Genomic DNA, 26317 nt, shown 5'->3' with positions numbered 1-26317 from the left:
ATGAAATTGTGGGGAAAACAGATTTAATATAATTTACGAGACAATGATATTTGAAGAACTTAAATATTTGTTTCTAGGATTTACAATAAAAATGTAGGGTAAATGGGTTCTTCAGCCTACAACCTACCATATAGGTAGCAGATTTTTGTGTGTAGTTATACAAAATATAAAACCAATTTAAGTAACACCTGTTGCCTTTAGCTATGTTTTTTAAAACTTTCAATACTGCCTGGATGATTTTTAAATCCAGTTTGAGACTCGGAATATGAGTTTATTCATATGAATTTTGGCATTCTAACACATGTTCTGTAGTTTTACTGTCAAACAATTCAGATGCCAATTTCTGGATATTTCCATGCAAACTGTACAAAAATGTGAACAATAATTAACAGTTATTATTGACTACAATGAGAGACAAACAAAAGAATGATTTCACATTCAAGCTGCTTATTTATGGAAAACAACAATAAATGTCCCTACAAATATAGGCCACAAAAGGCAATACAAGTATATAAATCAAATGCATGGCTAACAAGGAGGAGGTCCTTCCACTTTGACAAATAGCACTATCCTTTGAATTCTTACAATTGATTAATTATTAGGCTTAACACAGAAACAACTATATCTGGAAGCTATTCAAAACTGACAGTGTTAAACACAATTACATAACTGTAACAAGTTTATGTAAAGGACATACTTGGGGATAAACATCTAGTCTGTAATGACTAGTTTCTTATTTTCTTAAAATAAGCAGTGGAAATCAAATTCAAAACCTACTTTTTTTGGGATTATATAACCAAAAGAAATGGTTCTATATAACAAATAGTAATCATGACAGGTGAGGTTCCAAAACATTCGAAATGTGTTAAGACTTTTCAAGGAGAAAATTATTAATAAAACACAAACAATGAAATGAAAAATTGTGGCTCGAAGCTACAACTTCCATTTCTTTTTTTTGGCAATGGGTTAGTTGGCAAGGGCTGTCTTCAACGATTGTTATAGAATCTGTCTGAGTACTTTTCCCTAGAGTAAGAGTGTGTGATTGTGGCTGGGTCTAAGACTGCATGATGGCCAGCTTCCTTTTTTGAAGGAGTTCATTTCATCTTCTAATCTCTTCTTTTCTTCCTCTAGTTTCTTCTTTTCTTCAGCATGTTGCTTCTTCAAGCTGTCAAACTTTGAATGTAGCTACAAATATAGAGAATTAGTTCAATATAACTGAAACTATCGAAATCATATGGACAAATTTCCAACGTACCACACACAGATTGAAGCTTTATATGACCCAATCTGGGTCAGGAGGCTAGTAGTTTAAAAGATAAACAATGCCTGCTTCTCTTCTGCCATCTCAATTCTATCACTATATCAGGGGTCTTTACAATATCTCAAATAGTTACTACTACTTATATCAAGGGTACCCTACAATCTAAAATAGTTCTACCACTTGGTCAAGGGTAATCCTATAATCTAACATGGTTCTACCACTTGGTCAAGGGTACCCCTACAATCTAACATAGTTCTACCACACTTGGTCAAGGGTACCTACAATCTAAAATAGTTCTACCACTTGGTGCAGAGGTACCCCTACAATCTAAAATAGTTCTACTACTTGGTCAAGGTTACCCCTACAATCTAACATAGTTCTACCCTTTGGTCAAGGTTACCCTACAATCTAACATAGTTCTACTTGGTAAAGGGTTACCCCTACAATCTAACATGGTTCTACCACTTGGTCAGGGTACCTACAATCTAACATAGTTCTACCACTTGGTCAGGGTACCCTACCATCTAAAATAGTTCTACCACTTGGTCAAGGGTACTTCCTACAATCTAACATAGTTCTACCACTTGGTCAAGGGGTACCCCACAATCTAAAATAGTTCTACCACTTGGTCAAGAGTACCCCTACAATCTAAAATAGTTCTACCACCGGTCAAGGTTACCCTACAATCTAACATAGTTCTACCACTTGGTCAAGGTTACTTACCTACAATCTAACATAGTTCTACCACTTGGTCAAGGGTACCTACAATCTAAAATAGTTCTACCACTTGGTCAAGGGTACCCCTACAATCTAACATAGTTCTACCACCATGGTCAGGTTACCCCTACAATCTAAAATAGTTCTACCACTTGGTCAAGGGTACCCCTACAATCTAACATAGTTCCACCACTTGGTCAAGGGTACCCTACAATCTAACATAGTTCTAGCTTGCCGGGTCAAGGGTACCCCTACAATCTAACATAGTTCTTGGTGAAGGGTACCTACAATTTAACATAGTTCTACCCACTTGGTCAAAGGTTACCTACAATCTAAAATAGTTCTACAACTTGGTCAAGGTTACCCTACAATCTAACATAGTTCTACCACTTGGTCAAGGTTGCCCCTACAATCTAAAATAGTTCTACCACTTGGTCAAGAGTACCCCTACAATCTAAAATAGTTCTACCACTTGGTCAAGGTTACCCCTACATCACAAAACAGACTGTATATAAACAGACTGTGTATACAAACTGACTATGTATACAGACTATGTATATAAACAGACTATGTATATAAACAGACTGTGTATATAAAACAGACTATGTATATAAACAGACTATGTATATAAACAGACTGTGTATATAAACAGAGCGTCTCCACCAGTTAATAAACTAGTGGATCAGAGCGTCACGTCTTTCTCTGCTTCCTTCAGTTCTCCTTCTTCCTCCATTTTCTCGCAGCAAACGACGACTGCTCATCATCTCCTCTTCTTTTCAGCTGGAGCCTGAGTTAAACAACAGAAAGACAGTCAGACCAAGTTCATATTAACAATTTGCTAAATAATAATTTTACAAAACTCATTAAAATGTTCTATATTAGCTTTCAACAAAATTTGTTAAAAAGTTCTTGAATTAGTTTTCTAAAGAACTCACCATCACCAGTAAATTAAGATCTTTAACTATTAAAGTTTTACTTTATATTTCATAGAAAGCTAATGATTTACATAAACTAAAAATTAAAACCAGCCTAAAGTACCACTGGATTATATTCAATAATTTAAACACTTAATACATGTTCAAGTTTTCTAACATTTTCACTAACACAACAGTTAATTAATAAATCTCGAAGCTATAGATGAAGTTATACCTGCAAGTGTTCTTGTAGCTTCTGCTCATAAGTTTCTTGGAGCTTACTGGCTTATGTCGGCACCGATATCCGAGAAAACCATCTGTTCTAATCTCATTCTTCATACTGTTAGTAGTGGTGAGTATGTGTTTGTTCTCGCATATCTTCCATGTTGATCTGAATAAGCATCTCTCGCAGTTTCACAAAGTCACAGTGGTTCTCATTTTCCACTGAAAAGACAGTGTAAAACAAATAAAATCATGACTGAGTATACATTTTAAGTATGACAATAGAACCACTAGTTATCAAATAAAATCATGACTGAATACACAGCCCAAGCCTAACAGTAGAACCACTAGTTATTAAATAAAATCATGACTGACTACACAGCCTAAGCGACAGTAGAACCACTGGTTATTAAATAAAATCAACACTGAATACAGTCTAAACCTGACAGTAGAACCACTAGTTATCAAATAAAATCATGACTGAATACACAGCCTAAGCCTGACAGTAGAACCTCTAGTTACCAGATAAAATCATGACTGAATACACAGCCTAAGCTTGACAGTAGAACCACTAGTTATCAAATAAAATCATGACTGACTACGGAGCCTAAGCCTGACAGTAGAACCTCCAGTTATTAAATAAAATCATGACTGAATACATAGCCTAAGCCTGACAGTAGAACCACTGGTTATCAAATAAAATCATGACTGACTACACAGTCTAAACCTGACAATGACAATAGAACCACTAGTTATCAAATAAAATCATGACTGACTACACAGACTAAGCTTGACAGTAGAACCATCTAGTTACTAATGCAAATCTAAACTGAATACAGTCTTAACCTGACAGTAGAACCACTGGGTATCAAATAAAATCATGACTCAAACTGCAGCCTAAGCCTGACAGTAGAACCTCTAGTTACCAAATAAAATCATGACTGAATACACAGCCGAAGCTTGACAGTAGAACCACTAGTTATCAAATAAAATCATGACTGACTACACAGCCTAAGCCTGACAGTAGAACCTCTAGTTATTAAATAAAATCATGACTGAATACACAGCCTAAGCCTGACAGTAGAACCACTAGTTATCAAATAAAATCATGACTGAATACACAGCCTAAGCCTGACAGTAGAACCTCTATTTACCAAATAAATTCATGACTGAATACACAGCCTAAGGCTGACAAGAGAATAACTCAATTCTTACCTTGAACTGTCCCCAGGGATACTGTCTGTCTTATAATCTTCTTCTTGTTTAACTTTGTAGCCAGAATTCTGTACTTCACACAACAGCAAAGGTATGTGATTCTGAAAAAACAATAAAACTGGATGTCAAACTCTCTCATAAGAACATTTTCTGTCTTATTTGCTACACATGGTAGTGATGTACCCTAAGAAATTCATGTAATGAAATAAGGCTGCTGTTGGAAGCAGCTTCCAAGCTGCTTGGATAGAATATAACTCTCTGATGCAGGTGACAATTGTATACTTCATGTAGAATAACATTAGAATAACTTTTGTTACTTCTGTATAAATTTTAGTAATAGTAGAGAGTGATGTGGGAAAGTAAAGATCCAATACTCACATTCATGGATGAATTAGTCTCTGCTACTGTTTCATCATCTGTTTGAAACTGGTATATTTGTACTCCATTACTCACAAGTTCACTGCGTGATCTACATTCATTAGATAGGAAATAATACATTAAACAGGCTTAGTTGGAGAAAATATCAGGAAAACATTTGTATTACAACAGATCTAGGCATAAAGGTGAGCTACCACCTACACAGTCAAGATTACTTGCTATAGGGTAGTGTATGGACTTGCTTGGATGAGAGATGCTAACCACTTTTAAAACATCACAGTTATATATGAATGTTGACATTCTAATTATCAAAGAGCTTATAATAAATTAATTACACATGTATATAAAAATTTATATGCTGATAAACTGTCTGTAATACAGGTTTATTATAAAGGACATTACATGCTGATAAACATTCTGTAATACAGGTTTATTATAAAGGACATTACAATCTGATAAGCAATCTACAATACAGGTTTAGAATATAGGACATTACATGCTGATAAACATTCTGTAATACAGGTTTAGTATATAGGACATTACATGCTGATAAACATTCTGTAATACAGGTTTAGTATATAGGACATTACATGCTGATAAACATTCTGTAATACAGGTTTAGTATATAGGACATTACGGCTGATAAATATTCTGTAATACAGGTTTAGTATGTAGGACATTACATGCTGATAAACATTCTGTAATACAGGTTTATTACATGGACATCACATGCCAAAAAACATTCTGCCTTAATACAGGTTTAGTATACAGGACATGCTGATAAACATTCTGTAATACAGGTTTAGTATATAAGACATTACATGCTGATAAGCATTCTGTAATACAGGTTTATTATAAAGGACATTACTGCTGATAAACATTCTGTAATACAGGTTTAGTATATAGGACATTACATGCTGATAAACATTCTGTAATACAGGTTTATTATATAGGACATTACATGCGATAAACATTCTGTAATACAAGTTTAGTATATAGGACATTACATGCTGATATACATTCTGTAATACAGGTTTAGTATATGGGGACATTACATGCTGATATACATTCTGTAATACAGGTTTAGTATACAGGACATTACATGCAGATAAACATTCTGTAATACAGGTTTAGTATATAGGACACTACATGCTGATAAACATTCTGTAATACAGGTTTAGTATATGGGACATTACATGCTGATAAGCATTCTGTAATACAGGTTTATTATAAAGGACATTATATGCTGATAAACATTTTGTAATACAGGTTTATTATAAAGGAGATATTACATGCTGATAAATGTTCTGTAATACAGATTTCTTATAAAGGACACTGTACAATTATAAGCACTGTGATTTCTCATTTTGAATATTGTGTTTATGTTTTTTTTATAGCAAAAGCCACATCGGGCTGTTGCTGAGCCCACTTAGGAAATGTGTATCCAATCCCTGATTTTAGCATTGTATATTTGTATACTTACTGCTGTACTAGTAGTGGGGGAGATATTCTGAATATCAAACTAGTATGAGCATCAAATATTAATGACAGTGTTTATGTATCTTCACACACAACCTCTTTAGGATATCATATTTTAATGTCAGTGTTTATGTATCTTCACACACAACCTCTTTAGGATATCATATATTAATGACAGTGTTTATGTATCTTCACACACAACATCCTTAGGATATCAAATATTAATGACAGTGTTTATGTATCTTCACACACAACATCATTAGGATATCAGATATTAATGTCAGTGTCTATGTATCTTCACACACAACCTCTTTAGGATATCATATATTAATGACAGTGTTTATGTATCTTCACACACAACATCCTTAGGATATCAAATATTAATGACAGTGTTTATGTATCTTCACACACAACATCATTAGGATATCAGATATTAATGTCAGTGTCTATGTATCTTCACACACAATATCTTCTGGATATCAGATATTAATGACAGTGTCTATGTATCTTCACACACACAAGATCTTTAGGATATGAAATATTAATGTCAGTGTTTATGTATCTTCACACACAACATCTTTAGGATATCATATATTAATGTCAGTGTTTATGTATCTTCACACACAACATCTTTGGGATATGAAATATTGTGACAGTGTTTATGTATCTTCACACACAAGATCTTTAGGATATGAAATATTAATGTCAGTGTTTATGTATCTTCACACACAACATCTTTGGGATATGAAATATTAATGTCAGTGTTTATGTATCTTCACACACAAACATATTTGGGATATCAAATATTAATAACAGTGTATGTATCTTCACACACAACATCTTTAGGATATCATATATTTATGACAGTGTTTATGTATCTTCACACACAACATCTTTAGGATATCAAATATTAATGACAGTGTTTATGTATCTTCACACACAATATCTTCAGGATATCAGATATTAATGACAGTGTTTATGTATCTTGACACACAACATCTTTAGGATATCAAATATTAATGACAGTGTTTATGTATCTTCACACACAAAATCTTTAGGATATGAAATATTAATGTCAGTGTTTATGTATCTTCACACACAACATCGTTAGGATATCAAATATTAATAACAGTGTATGTATCTTCACACACAACATCTTTAGGATATCATATATTAATGTCAGTGTTTATGTATCTTCATACACAACATCTTTAGGATATCATATATTAATGACAGTGTTTATGTATCTTCACACACAAGATCTTTAGGATATGAAATATTAATGTCAGTGTTTATGTATCTTCACACACAACATCTTTGGATATGAAATATTAATGACAGTGTTTATGTATCTTCACACACAAGATCTTTAGGATATGAAATATTAATGTCAGTGTTTATGTATCTTCACACACAACATCTTTAGGATATCATATATTAATAACAGTGTTTATGTATCTTGACACACAACATCTTTAGGATATCAAATATTAATGACAGTGTTTATGTATCTTCACACACAAGATCTTTAGGATATGAAATATTAATGTCAGTGTTTATGTATCTTCAGACACAACATCGTTAGGATATCAAATATTAATAACAGTGTATGTATCTTCACACACACACATCTTTAGGATATCATATATTAATGTCAGTGTTTATGTATCTTCACACACAAGATCTTTAGGATATGAAATATTAATGTCAGTGTTTATGTATCTTCACACACAACATCTTTGGGATATGAAATATTAATGACAGTGTTTATGTATCTTCACACACAAGATCTTTAGGATATGAAATATTAATGTCAGTGTTTATGTATCTTCACACACAACATCTTTAGGATATCATATATTAATGACAGTGTTTATGTATCTTCACACACAAGATCTTTTAGGATATGAAATATTAATGTCAGTGTTTATGTATCTTCACACACAACATCTTTGGGATATGAAATATTAATGACAGTGTTTATGTATCTTCACACACAACATCTTTGGGATATGAAATATTAATGTCAGTGTTTATGTATCTTCACACACACACATCTTTAAAATATCAAATATTAATAACAGTGTATGTATCTTCACACACAACATCTTTAGGATATCATATATTTATGACAGTGTTTATGTATCTTCACACACAACATCTTTAGGATATCAAATATTAATGACTGTTTATGTATCTTCACATACAACATCTTTAGGATATATATTAATGATAGGGTTTATGTATCTTCACACACAACATCTTTAGGATATCAGATATTAATGACAGTGTTTATGTATCTTCACACACAATATCTTCAGGATATCAGATATTAATGACAGTGTTTATGTATCTTCACACACAATATCTTCAGGATATCATATATTAATGTCAGTTTTATGTATCTTCATACACAACATCTTTAGGATATCATATATTAATGACAGTGTTTATGTATCTTCACACACAAGATCTTTTAGGATATGAAATATTAATGTCAGTGTTTATGTATCTTCACACACAACATCTTTGGGATATGAAATATTAATGTCAGTGTTTATGTATATTCACACACAACATCTTTAGGATATCAAATATTAATGACAGTGTTTATGTATCTTCACACACAAGATCTTTGGATATAAAATATTAATGTCAGTGTTTATGTATCTTCACACACAACATCTTTAGGATATCAAATATTAATAACAGTGTATGTATCTCACACACAACATCTTTAGGATATCATATATTAATGTCAGTGTTTATGTATCTTCATACACAACATCTTTAGGATATCATATATTAATGACAGTGTTTATGTATCTTCACACACAACATCTTTGGGATATGAAATATTAATGTCAGTGTTTATGTATCTTCACACACAACATCTTTAGGATATCAAATATTAATAACAGTGTACGTATCTTCACACACAACATCTTTAGGATATCATATATTTATGACAGTGTTTATGTATCTTCACACACAACATCTTTAGGATATCAAATATTAATGACAGTGTTTATGTATCTTCACATACAACATCTTTAGGATATATATTAATGATAGGGTTTATGTATCTTCACACACAACATCTTTAGGATATCAGATATTAATGACAGTGTTTATGTATCTTCACACACAATATCTTCAGGATATCAGATATTAATGACAGTGTTTATGTATCTTGACACACAACATCTTTAGGATATCAAATATAAATGACAGTGTTTATGTATCTTCACACACAACCTCTTTAGGATATCATATTTTAATGTCAGTGTTTATGTATCTTCACACACAACCTCTTTAGGATATCATATATTAATGACAGTGTTTATGTATCTTCACACACAACATCCTTAGGATATCAAATATTAATGACAGTGTTTATGTATCTTCACACACAACATCATTAGGATATCAGATATTAATGTCAGTGTCTATGTATCTTCACACACAACCTCTTTAGGATATCATATATTAATGACAGTGTTTATGTATCTTCACACACAACATCCTTAGGATATCAAATATTAATGACAGTGTTTATGTATCTTCACACACAACATCATTAGGATATCAGATATTAATGTCAGTGTCTATGTATCTTCACACACAATATCTTCAGGATATCAGATATTAATGACAGTGTCTATGTATCTTCACACACAAGATCTTTAGGATATGAAATATTAATGTCAGTGTTTATGTATCTTCACACACAACATCTTTAGGATATCATATATTAATAACAGTGTATGTATCTTCACACAAAACATCTTTAGGATATCATATATTAATGTCAGTGTTTATGTATCTTCACACACAACATCTTTGGGATATGAAATATTAATGACAGTGTTTATGTATCTTCACACACAAGATCTTTAGGATATGAAATATTAATGTCAGTGTTTATGTATCTTCACACACGTCTTTGGGATATGAAATATTAATGTCAGTGTTTATGTATCTTCACACAACATCTTTGGGATATCAAATATTAATAACAGTGTATGTATCTTCACACACACATCTTTAGGATATCATATATTAATGACAGTGTTTATGTATCTTCACACACAACATCTTTAGGATATCAAATATTAATGACAGTGTTTATGTATCTTCACACACAATATCTTCAGGATATCAGATATTAATGACAGTGTTTATGTATCTTGACACACAACATCTTTAGGATATCAAATATTAATGACAGTGTTTATGTATCTTCACACACAAGATCTTTAGGATATGAAATATTAATGTCAGTGTTTATGTATCTTCACACACAACATCGTTAGGATATCAAATATCAATAACAGTGTATGTATCTTCACACACAACATCTTTAGGATATCATATATTAATGTCAGTGTTTATGTATCTTCATACACAACATCTTTAGGATATCATATATTAATGACAGTGTTTATGTATCTTCACACACAAGATCTTTAGGATATGAAATATTAATGTCAGTGTTTATGTATCTTCACACACAACATCTTTGGGATATGAAATATTAATGACAGTGTTTATGTATCTTCACACACAAGATCTTTAGGATATGAAATATTAATGTCAGTGTTTATGTATCTTCACACACAACATCTTTTGGGATATGAAATATTAATGTCAGTGATTATGCAACTTCACACACAACATCTTTAGGATATCAAATATTAATAACAGTGTATGTATCTTCACACACAACATCTTTAGGATATCATATATTTATGACCGTGTTTATGTATCTTCACACACAACATCTTTAGGATATCAAATATTAATGACAGTGTTTATGTATCTTCACATACAACATCTTTAGGATATATATTAATGATAGGGTTTATGTATCTTCACACACAACATCTTTAGGATATCAGATATTAATGACAGTGTTTATGTATCTTCACACACAATATCTTCAGGATATCAGATATTAATGACAGTGTTTATGTATCTTCACACACAATATCTTCAGGATATCAGATATTAATGACAGTGTTTATGTATCTTCACACACAACATCTTTAGGATATCAAATATTAATGACAGTGTTTATGTATCTTCACACACAGATCTTTAGGATATGAAATATTAATGTCAGTGTTTATGTATCTTCACACACAACATCTTTAGGATATCAAATATTAATAACAGTGTATGTATCTTCACACACAACATCTTTAGGATATCATATATTAATGATAGGGTTTATGTATCTTCACACACAATATCTTCAGGATATCAGATATTAATGACAGTGTCTATGTATCTTGACACACAACATCTTTAGGATATCAAATATTAATGACAGTGTTTATGTATCTTCACACACAAGATCTTTAGGATATGAAATATTAATGTCAGTGTTTATGTATCTTCACACACAACATCTTTAGGATATCATATATTAATGTCAGTTTTATGTATCTTCATACACAACATCTTTAGGATATCATATATTAATGACAGTGTTTATGTATCTTCACACACAAGATCTTTAGGATATGAAATATTAATGTCAGTGTTTATGTATCTTCACACACACAGATCTTTAGGATATGAAATATTAATGTCAGTGTTTATGTATCTTCACACACAAGATCTTTAGGATATGAAATATTAATGTCAGTGTTTATGTATCTTCACACACAACATCTTTGGGATATGAAATATTAATGTCAGTGTTTATGTATATTCACACACAACATCTTTAGGATATCAAATATTAATAACAGTGTATGTATCTTCACACACAACATCTTTAGGATATCATATATTTATGACTGTTTATGTATCTTCACACACAACATCTTTAGGATATCAAATATTAATGACAGTGTTTATGTATCTTCACATACAACATCTTTAGGATATATATTAATGATAGGGTTTATGTATCTTCACACACAACATCTTTAGGATATCAAATATTAATGACAGTGTTTATGTATCTTCACACACAAGATCTTTAGGATATAAAATATTAATGACAGTGTTTATGTATCTTCACACACAACATCTTTAGGATATCATATATTAATGACAGTGTTTATGTATCTTCACACACAACATCTTTGGGATATGAAATATTAATGTCAGTGTTTATGTATCTTCACACACAACATCTTTAGGATATCAAATATTAATAACAGTGTATGTATCTTCACACACAACATCTTTAGGATATCATATATTTATGACAGTGTTTATGTATCTTCACACACAACATCTTTAGGATATCAAATATTAATGACAGTGTTTATGTATCTTCACATACAACATCTTTAGGATATATATTATTGATAGGGTTTATGTATCTTCACACACAACATCTTTAGGATATCAGATATTAATGTCAGTGTTTATGTATCTTCACACACAACATCTTTAGGATATCATATATTAATAACAGTGTTTATGTATCTTGACACACAACATCTTTAGGATATCAAATATTAATGACAGTGTTTATGTATCTTCACACACAAGATCTTTAGGATATGAAATATTAATGTCAGTGTTTATGTATCTTCAGACACAACATCGTTAGGATATCAAATATTAATAACAGTGTATGTATCTTCACACACAACATCTTTAGGATATCATATATTAATGTCAGTGTTTATGTATCTTCACACACAAGATCTTTAGGATATGAAATATTAATGTCAGTGTTTATGTATCTTCACACACAACATCTTTGGGATATGAAATATTAATGACAGTGTTTATGTATCTTCACACACAAGATCTTTAGGATATGAAATATTAATGTCAGTGTTTATGTATCTTCATACACAACATCTTTAGGATATCATATATTAATGACAGTGTTTATGTATCTTCACACACAAGATCTTTAGGATATGAAATATTAATGTCAGTGTTTATGTATCTTCACACACAACATCTTTGGGATATGAAATATTAATGACAGTGTTTATGTATCTTCACACACAACATCTTTGGGATATGAAATATTAATGTCAGTGTTTATGTATCTTCACACACAACATCTTTAGGATATCAAATATTAATAACAGTGTATGTATCTTCACACACAACATCTTTAGGATATCATATATTTATGACAGTGTTTATGTATCTTCACACACAACATCTTTAGGATATCAAATATTAATGACTGTTTATGTATCTTCACATACAACATCTTTAGGATATATATTAATGATAGGGTTTATGTATCTTCACACACAACATCTTTAGGATATCAGATATTAATGACAGTGTTTATGTATCTTCACACACAATATCTTCAGGATATCAGATATTAATGACAGTGTTTATGTATCTTCACACACAATATCTTCAGGATATCATATATTAATGTCAGTTTTTATGTATCTTCATACACAACATCTTTAGGATATCATATATTAATGACAGTGTTTATGTATCTTCACACACAAGATCTTTAGGATATGAAATATTAATGTCAGTGTTTATGTATCTTCACACACAACATCTTTGGGATATGAAATATTAATGTCAGTGTTTATGTATATTCACACACAACATCTTTAGGATATCAAATATTAATAACAGTGTATGTATCTTCACACACAACATCTTTAGGATATCATATATTTATGACAGTGTTTATGTATCTTCACACACAACATCTTTAGGATATCAAATATTAATGACAGTGTTTATGTATCTTCACACACAATATCTTCAGGATATCAGATATTAATGACAGTGTTTATGTATCTTGACACACAACATCTTTAGGATATCAAATATTAATGACAGTGTTTATGTATCTTCACACACAAGATCTTTAGGATATGAAATATTAATGTCAGTGTTTATGTATCTTCACACACAACATCGTTAGGATATCAAATATCAATAACAGTGTATGTATCTTCACACACAACATCTTTAGGATATCATATATTAATGTCAGTGTTTATGTATCTTCATACACAACATCTTTAGGATATCATATATTAATGACAGTGTTTATGTATCTTCACACACAAGATCTTTAGGATATGAAATATTAATGTCAGTGTTTATGTATCTTCACACACAACATCTTTGGGATATGAAATATTAATGACAGTGTTTATGTATCTTCACACACAAGATCTTTAGGATATGAAATATTAATGTCAGTGTTTATGTATCTTCACACACAACATCTTTGGGATATGAAATATTAATGTCAGTGATTATGTAACTTCACACACAACATCTTTAGGATATCAAATATTAATAACAGTGTATGTATCTTCACACACAACATCTTTAGGATATCATATATTTATGACCGTGTTTATGTATCTTCACACACAACATCTTTAGGATATCAAATATTAATGACAGTGTTTATGTATCTTCACATACAACATCTTTAGGATATATATTAATGATAGGGTTTATGTATCTTCACACACAACATCTTTAGGATATCAGATATTAATGACAGTGTTTATGTATCTTCACACACAATATCTTCAGGATATCAGATATTAATGACAGTGTTTATGTATCTTCACACACAATATCTTCAGGATATCAGATATTAATGACAGTGTTTATGTATCTTCACACAACATCTTTAGGATATCAAATATTAATGACAGTGTTTATGTATCTTCACACACAAGATCTTTAGGATATGAAATATTAATGTCAGTGTTTATGTATCTTCACACACAACATCTTTAGGATATCAAATATTAATAACAGTGTATGTATCTTCACACACAACATCTTTAGGATATCATATATTAATGATAGGGTTTATGTATCTTCACACACAATATCTTCAGGATATCAGATATTAATGACAGTGTCTATGTATCTTGACACACAACATCTTTAGGATATCAAATATTAATGACAGTGTTTATGTATCTTCACACACAAGATCTTTAGGATATGAAATATTAATGTCAGTGTTTATGTATCTTCACACACAACATCTTTAGGATATCATATATTAATGTCAGTTTTATGTATCTTCATACACAACATCTTTAGGATATCATATATTAATGACAGTGTTTATGTATCTTCACACACAAGATCTTTAGGATATGAAATATTAATGTCAGTGTTTATGTATCTTCACACACAAGATCTTTAGGATATGAAATATTAATGTCAGTGTTTATGTATCTTCACACACAAGATCTTTAGGATATGAAATATTAATGTCAGTGTTTATGTATCTTCACACACAACATCTTTGGGATATGAAATATTAATGTCAGTGTTTATGTATATTCACACACAACATCTTTAGGATATCAAATATTAATAACAGTGTATGTATCTTCACACACAACATCTTTAGGATATCATATATTTATGACTGTTTATGTATCTTCACACACAACATCTTTAGGATATCAAATATTAATGACAGTGTTTATGTATCTTCACATACAACATCTTTAGGATATATATTAATGATAGGGTTTATGTATCTTCACACACAACATCTTTAGGATATCAAATATTAATGACAGTGTTTATGTATCTTCACACACAAGATCTTTAGGATATAAAATATTAATGACAGTGTTTATGTATCTTCACACACAACATCTTTAGGATATCATATATTAATGACAGTGTTTATGTATCTTCACACACAACATCTTTGGGATATGAAATATTAATGTCAGTGTTTATGTATCTTCACACACAACATCTTTAGGATATCAAATATTAATAACAGTGTATGTATCTTCACACACAACATCTTTAGGATATCATATATTTATGACAGTGTTTATGTATCTTCACACACAACATCTTTAGGATATCAAATATTAATGACAGTGTTTACATTATCTTCACATACAACATCTTTAGGATATATATTATTGATAGGGTTTATGTATCTTCACACACAACATCTTTAGGATATCAGATATTAATGTCAGTGTTTATGTATCTTCACACACAACATCTTTAGGATATCATATATTAATAACAGTGTTTATGTATCTTGACACACAACATCTTTAGGATATCAAATATTAATGACAGTGTTTATGTATCTTCACACACAAGATCTTTAGGATATGAAATATTAATGTCAGTGTTTATGTATCTTCAGACACAACATCGTTAGGATATCAAATATTAATAACAGTGTATGTATCTTCACACACAACATCTTTAGGATATCATATATTAATGTCAGTGTTTATGTATCTTCACACACAAGATCTTTAGGATATGAAATATTAATGTCAGTGTTTATGTATCTTCACACACAACATCTTTGGGATATGAAATATTAATGACAGTGTTTATGTATCTTCACACACAAGATCTTTAGGATATGAAATATTAATGTCAGTGTTTATGTATCTTCATACACAACATCTTTAGGATATCATATATTAATGACAGTGTTTATGTATCTTCACACACAAGATCTTTAGGATATGAAATATTAATGTCAGTGTTTATGTATCTTCACACACAACATCTTTGGGATATGAAATATTAATGACAGTGTTTATGTATCTTCACACACAACATCTTTGGGATATGAAATATTAATGTCAGTGTTTATGTATCTTCACACACAACATCTTTAGGATATCAAATATTAATAACAGTGTATGTATCTTCACACACAACATCTTTAGGATATCATATATTTATGACAGTGTTTATGTATCTTCACACACAACATCTTTAGGATATCAAATATTAATGACTGTTTATGTATCTTCACATACAACATCTTTAGGATATATATTAATGATAGGGTTTATGTATCTTCACACAACATCTTTAGGATATCAGATATTAATGACAGTGTTTATGTATCTTCACACACAATATCTTCAGGATATCAGATATTAATGACAGTGTTTATGTATCTTCACACACAATATCTTCAGGATATCATATATTAATGTCAGTTTTATGTATCTTCATACACAACATCTTTAGGATATCATATATTAATGACAGTGTTTATGTATCTTCACACACAAGATCTTTAGGATATGAAATATTAATGTCAGTGTTTATGTATCTTCACACACAACATCTTTGGGATATGAAATATTAATGTCAGTGTTTATGTATATTCACACACAACATCTTTAGGATATCAAATATTAATAACAGTGTATGTATCTTCACACACAACATCTTTAGGATATCATATATTTATGACAGTGTTTATGTATCTTCACACACAACATCTTTAGGATATCAAATATTAATGACAGTGTTTATGTATCTTCACACACAAATATCTTCAGGATATCAGATATTAATGACAGTGTTTATGTATCTTGACACACAACATCTTTAGGATATCAAATATTAATGACAGTGTTTATGTATCTTCACACACAAGATCTTTAGGATATGAAATATTAATGTCAGTGTTTATGTATCTTCACACACAACATCGTTAGGATATCAAATATCAATAACAGTGTATGTATCTTCACACACAACATCTTTAGGATATCATATATTAATGTCAGTGTTTATGTATCTTCATACACAACATCTTTAGGATATCATATATTAATGACAGTGTTTATGTATCTTCACACACAAGATCTTTAGGATATGAAATATTAATGTCAGTGTTTATGTATCTTCACACACAACATCTTTGGGATATGAAATATTAATGACAGTGTTTATGTATCTTCACACACAAGATCTTTAGGATATGAAATATTAATGTCAGTGTTTATGTATCTTCACACACAACATCTTTGGGATATGAAATATTAATGTCAGTGATTATGTAACTTCACACACAACATCTTTAGGATATCAAATATTAATAACAGTGTATGTATCTTCACACACAACATCTTTAGGATATCATATATTTATGACCGTGTTTATGTATCTTCACACAACATCTTTAGGATATCAAATATTAATGACAGTGTTTATGTATCTTCACATACAACATCTTTAGGATATATATTAATGATAGGGTTTATGTATCTTCACACACAACATCTTTAGGATATCAGATATTAATGACAGTGTTTATGTATCTTCACACACAATATCTTCAGGATATCAGATATTAATGACAGTGTTTATGTATCTTCACACACAACATCTTCAGGATATCAGATATTAATGACAGTGTCTATGTATCTTCACACACAACATCTTTAGGATATCAAATATTAATGACAGTGTTTATGTATCTTCACACACAAGATCTTTAGGATATGAAATATTAATGTCAGTGTTTATGTATCTTCACACACAACATCTTTAGGATATCAAATATTAATAACAGTGTATGTATCTTCACACACAACATCTTTAGGATATCATATATTAATGATAGGGTTTATGTATCTTCACACACAATATCTTCAGGATATCAGATATTAATGACAGTGTTTATGTATCTTGACACACAACATCTTTAGGATATCAAATATTAATGACAGTGTTTATGTATCTTCACACACAAGATCTTTAGGATATGAAATATTAATGTCAGTGTTTATGTATCTTCACACACAACATCTTTAGGATATCATATATTAATGTCAGTTTTATGTATCTTCATACACAACATCTTTAGGATATCATATATTAATGACAGTGTTTATGTATCTTCACACACAAGATCTTTAGGATATGAAATATTAATGTCAGTGTTTATGTATCTTCACACACAAGATCTTTAGGATATGAAATATTAATGTCAGTGTTTATGTATCTTCACACACAAGATCTTTAGGATATGAAATATTAATGTCAGTGTTTATGTATCTTCACACACAACATCTTTGGGATATGAAATATTAATGTCAGTGTTTATGTATATTCACACACAACATCTTTAGGATATCAAATATTAATAACAGTGTATGTATCTTCACACACAACATCTTTAGGATATCATATATTTATGACTGTTTATGTATCTTCACACACAACATCTTTAGGATATCAAATATTAATGACAGTGTTTATGTATCTTCACATACAACATCTTTAGGATATATATTAATGATAGGGTTTATGTATCTTCACACACAACATCTTTAGGATATCAAATATTAATGACAGTGTTTATGTATCTTCACACACAAGATCTTTAGGATATAAAATATTAATGACAGTGTTTATGTATCTTCACACACAACATCTTTGGGATATCATATATTAATGACAGTGTTTATGTATCTTCACACACAACATCTTTGGGATATGAAATATTAATGTCAGTGTTTATGTATCTTCACACACAACATCTTTAGGATATCAAATATTAATAACAGTGTATGTATCTTCACACACAACATCTTTAGGATATCATATATTTATGACAGTGTTTATGTATCTTCACACACAACATCTTTAGGATATCAAATATTAATGACAGTGTTTACGTATCTTCACATACAACATCTTTAGGATATATATTATTGATAGGGTTTATGTATCTTCACACACAACATCTTTAGGATATCAGATATTAATGTCAGTGTTTATGTATCTTCACACACAACATCTTTAGGATATCATATATTAATAACAGTGTTTATGTATCTTGACACACAACATCTTTAGGATATCAAATATTAATGACAGTGTTTATGTATCTTCACACACAAGATCTTTAGGATATGAAATATTAATGTCAGTGTTTATGTATCTTCACACACAACATCGTTAGGATATCAAATATTAATAACAGTGTATGTATCTTCACACACAACATCTTTAGGATATCATATATTAATGTCAGTGTTTATGTATCTTCACACACAAGATCTTTAGGATATGAAATATTAATGTCAGTGTTTATGTATCTTCACACACAACATCTTTGGGATATGAAATATTAATGACAGTGTTTATGTATCTTCACACACAAGATCTTTAGGATATGAAATATTAATGTCAGTGTTTATGTATCTTCATACACAACATCTTTAGGATATCATATATTAATGACAGTGTTTATGTATCTTCACACACAAGATCTTTAGGATATGAAATATTAATGTCAGTGTTTATGTATCTTCACACACAACATCTTTGGGATATGAAATATTAATGACAGTGTTTATGTATCTTCACACACAATATCTTCAGGATATCATATATTAATGTCAGTTTTTATGTATCTTCATACACAACATCTTTAGGATATCATATATTAATGACAGTGTTTATGTATCTTCACACACAAGATCTTTAGGATATGAAATATTAATGTCAGTGTTTATGTATCTTCACACACAACATCTTTGGGATATGAAATATTAATGTCAGTGTTTATGTATCTTCACACACAACATCTTTAGGATATCAAATATTAATAACAGTGTATGTATCTTCACACACAACATCTTTAGGATATCATATATTTATGACAGTGTTTATGTATCTTCACACACAACATCTTTAGGATATCAAATATTAATGACAGTGTTTATGTATCTTCACATACAACATCTTTAGGATATATATTAATGATAGGGTTTATGTATCTTCACACACAACATCTTTAGGATATCAAATATTAATGACAGTGTTTATGTATCTTCACACACAAGATCTTTAGGATATAAAATATTAATGTCAGTGTTTATGTATCTTCACACACAACATCTTTAGGATATCAAATATTAATAACAGTGTATGTATCTCACACACAACATCTTTAGGATATCATATATTAATGTCAGTGTTTATGTATCTTCACACACAACATCTTTAGGATATCAAATATTAATGACAGTGTTTATGTATCTTCACATACAACATCTTTAGGATATATATTAATGATAGGGTTTATGTATCTTCACACACAACATCTTTAGGATATCAGATATTAATGACAGTGTTTATGTATCTTCACACACAATATCTTCAGGATATCAGATATTAATGACAGTGTTTATGTATCTTGACACACAACATCTTTAGGATATCAAATATTAATGACAGTGTTTATGTATCTTCACACACAACCTCTTTAGGATATCATATATTAATGACAGTGTTTATGTATCTTCACACACAACATCCTTAGGATATCAAATATTAATGACAGTGTTTATGTATCTTCACACACAACATCATTAGGATATCAGATATTAATGTCAGTGTCTATGTATCTTCACACACAACCTCTTTAGGATATCATATATTAATGACAGTGTTTATGTATCTTCACACACAACATCCTTAGGATATCAAATATTAATGACAGTGTTTATGTATCTTCACACACAACATCATTAGGATATCAGATATTAATGTCAGTGTCTATGTATCTTCACACACAATATCTTCAGGATATCAGATATTAATGACAGTGTCTATGTATCTTCACACACAAGATCTTTAGGATATGAAATATTAATGTCAGTGTTTATGTATCTTCACACACAACATCTTTAGGATATCATATATTAATAACAGTGTATGTATCTTCACACACAACATCTTTAGGATATCATATATTTATGACAGTGTTTATGTATCTTCACACACAACATCTTTAGGATATCAAATATTAATGACAGTGTTTATGTATCTTCACACACAATATCTTCAGGATATCAGATATTAATGACAGTGTTTATGTATCTTGGCACACAACATCTTTAGGATATCAAATATTAATGACAGTGTTTATGTATCTTCACACACAAGATCTTTAGGATATGAAATATTAATGTCAGTGTTTATGTATCTTCACACACAACATCTTTGGGATATGAAATATTAATGTCAGTGTTTATGTATCTTCACACACAACATCTTTAGGATATCAAATATTAATAACAGTGTATGTATCTTCACACACAACATCTTTAGGATATCATATATTTATGACCGTGTTTATGTATCTTCACACACAACATCTTTAGGATATCAAATATTAATGACAGTGTTTATGTATCTTCACATACAACATCTTTAGGATATATATTAATGATAGGGTTTATGTATCTTCACACACAACATCTTTAGGATATCAGATATTAATGACAGTGTTTATGTATCTTCACACACAATATCTTCAGGATATCAGATATTAATGACAGTGTTTATGTATCTTCACACACAACATCTTCAGGATATCAGATATTAATGACAGTGTTTATGTATCTTCACACACAACATCTTTAGGATATCAAATATTAATGACAGTGTTTATGTATCTTCACACACAAGATCTTTAGGATATGAAATATTAATGTCAGTGTTTATGTATCTTCACACACAACATCTTTAGGATATCAAATATTAATAACAGTGTATGTATCTTCACACACAACATCTTTAGGATATCATATATTAATGATAGGGTTTATGTATCTTCACACACAATATCTTCAGGATATCAGATATTAATGACAGTGTCTATGTATCTTGACACACAACATCTTTAGGATATCAAATATTAATGACAGTGTTTATGTATCTTCACACACAAGATCTTTAGGATATGAAATATTAATGTCAATGTTTATGTATCTTCACACACAACATCTTTAGGATATCAAATATTAATAACAGTGTATGTATCTTCACACACAACATCTTTAGGATATCATATATTAATGTCAGTTTTTATGTATCTTCATACACAACATCTTTAGGATATCATATATTAATGACAGTGTTTATGTATCTTCACACACAAGATCTTTAGGATATGAAATATTAATGTCAGTGTTTATGTATCTTCACACACAACATCTTTGGGATATGAAATATTAATGTCAGTGTTTATGTATATTCACACACAACATCTTTAGGATATCAAATATTAATAACAGTGTATGTATCTTCACACACAACATCTTTAGGATATCATATATTTATGACAGTGTTTATGTATCTTCACACACAACATCTTTAGGATATCAAATATTAATGACAGTGTTTATGTATCTTCACATACAACATCTTTAGGATATATATTAATGATAGGGTTTATGTATCTTCACACACAACATCTTTAGGATATCAAATATTAATGACAGTGTTTATGTATCTTCACACACAAGATCTTTAGGATATAAAATATTAATGTCAGTGTTTATGTATCTTCACACACAACATCTTTAGGATATCAAATATTAATAACAGTGTATGTATCTCACACACAACATCTTTAGGATATCATATATTAATGTCAGTGTTTATGTATCTTCACACACAACATCTTTAGGATATCATATATTAATGACAGTGTTTATGTATCTTCACACACAACATCTTTGGGATATGAAATATTAATGTCAGTGTTTATGTATCTTCACACACAACATCTTTAGGATATCAAATATTAATAACAGTGTATGTATCTTCACACACAACATCTTTAGGATATCAAATATTAATGACAGTGTTTATGTATCTTCACACACAAGATCTTTAGGATATGAAATATTAATGTCAGTGTTTATGTATCTTCACACACAACATCGTTAGGATATCAAATATCAATAACAGTGTATGTATCTTCACACACAACATCTTTAGGATATCATATATTAATGTCAGTGTTTATGTATCTTTACACACAACATCTTTAGGATATCATATATTAATGACAGTGTTTATGTATCTTCACACACAAGATCTTTAGGATATGAAATATTAATGACAGTGTTTATGTATCTTCACACACAAGATCTTTAGGATATGAAATATTAATGTCAGTGTTTATGTATCTTCACACACAACATCTTTGGGATATGAAATATTAATGTCAGTGATTATGTATCTTCACACACAACATCTTTAGGATATCAAATATTAATAACAGTGTATGTATCTTCACACACAACATCTTTAGGATATCATATATTAATGACAGTGTTTATGTATCTTCACACACAACATCTTTAGGATATCAAATATTAATGACAGTGTTTATGTATCTTCACATACAACATCTTTAGGATATATATTAATGACAGTGTTTATGTATCTTCACACACAACATCTTTAGGATATCAGATATTAATGACAGTGTTTATGTATCTTCACACACAATATCTTCAGGATATCAGATATTAATGACAGTGTTTATGTATCTTCACACACAATATCTTCAGGATATCAGATATTAATGACAGTGTTTATGTATCTTCACACACAACATCTTTAGGATATCAAATATTAATGACAGTGTTTATGTATCTTCACACAAGATCTTTAGGATATGAAATATTAATGTCAGTGTTTATGTATCTTCACACACAACATCTTTAGGATATCAAATATTAATAACAGTGTATGTATCTTCACACACAACATCTTTAGGATATCATATATTAATGATAGGGTTTATGTATCTTCACACACAATATCTTCAGGATATCAGATATTAATGACAGTGTCTATGTATCTTGACACACAACATCTTTAGGATATCAAATATTAATGACAGTGTTTATGTATCTTCACACACAAGATCTTTAGGATATGAAATATTAATGTCAATGTTTATGTATCTTCACACACAACATCTTTAGGATATCAAATATTAATAACAGTGTATGTATCTTCACACACAACATCTTTAGGATATCATATATTAATGTCAGTTTTTATGTATCTTCATACACAACATCTTTAGGATATCATATATTAATGACAGTGTTTATGTATCTTCACACACAAGATCTTTAGGATATGAAATATTAATGTCAGTGTTTATGTATCTTCACACACAACATCTTTGGGATATGAAATATTAATGTCAGTGTTTATGTATATTCACACACAACATCTTTAGGATATCAAATATTAATAACAGTGTATGTATCTTCACACACAACATCTTTAGGATATCATATATTAATGACAGTGTTTATGTATCTTCACACACAACATCTTTAGGATATCAAATATTAATGACAGTGTTTATGTATCTTCACATACAACATCTTTAGGATATATATTAATGATAGGGTTTATGTATCTTCACACACAACATCTTTAGGATATCAAATATTAATGACAGTGTTTATGTATCTTCACACACAACATCTTTAGGATATCAAATATTAATGACAGTGTTTATGTATCTTCACACACAAGATCTTTAGGATATAAAATATTAATGTCAGTGTTTATGTATCTTCACACACAACATCTTTAGGATATCAAATATTAATAACAGTGTATGTATCTCACACACAACATCTTTAGGATATCATATATTAATGTCAGTGTTTATGTATCTTCATACACAACATCTTTAGGATATCATATATTAATGACAGTGTTTATGTATCTTCACACACAACATCTTTGGGATATGAAATATTAATGTCAGTGTTTATGTATCTTCACACACAACATCTTTAGGATATCAAATATTAATAACAGTGTATGTATCTTCACACACAACATCTTTAGGATATCATATATTTATGACAGTGTTTATGTATCTTCACACACAACATCTTTAGGATATCAAATATTAATGACAGTGTTTACGTATCTTCACATACAACATCTTTAGGATATATATTATTGATAGGGTTTATGTATCTTCACACACAATATCTTCAGGATATCAGATATTAATGACAGTGTTTATGTATCTTGACACACAACATCTTTAGGATATCAAATATTAATGACAGTGTTTATGTATCTTCACACACATCTTTAGGATATCATATATTAATGTCAGTGTTTATGTTCCTTCACATACAACATCTTTAGGATATATATTAATGACAGGGTTTATGTATCTTCACGCACAACATCTTTAGGATATCAAATATTAATGACAGTGTTTATGTATCTTCACACACAATATCTTTAGGATAACAAATATTCATGACAGTGTTTATGTATCTTCACACATGACATCTTTAGGATATACTACGCACAGAAAATCTAAAGTTAAAGCCATTATCACATATTAAAACTATTGTATATCAATGAAACATTTTTGTACCTTTATCTTGAATCGTTGTAATTCTGTTTTCGATATGGTGTCAGACTTGGCAATGACTGGGATAATGTTTACTTTACTGTCCAGTTTCTTCATGCATACTAAGTCAATGGACTTTAGCCTAGTAAAGGTTGTCAGATGTAATGGATTACT

The 26317-nt window shown here is 30.0% G+C and overlaps 1 pseudogene; it reads right to left on the bottom strand.

Moving 5' to 3' along the window:
• Positions 1 to 329: 329 nt before the first annotated feature.
• On the bottom strand, positions 330 to 26317 carry LOC143242376 (septin-2-like; annotated as a pseudogene).

Source organism: Tachypleus tridentatus, unplaced genomic scaffold (genome assembly GCF_004210375.1).
Source record: "Tachypleus tridentatus isolate NWPU-2018 unplaced genomic scaffold, ASM421037v1 Hic_cluster_2, whole genome shotgun sequence".
Lineage (NCBI taxonomy): Eukaryota > Metazoa > Arthropoda > Merostomata > Xiphosura > Limulidae > Tachypleus > Tachypleus tridentatus.
The sequence above is the reverse complement of the archived record's forward strand: the minus strand, read 5'-3'. Positions and strand labels throughout refer to the sequence as shown.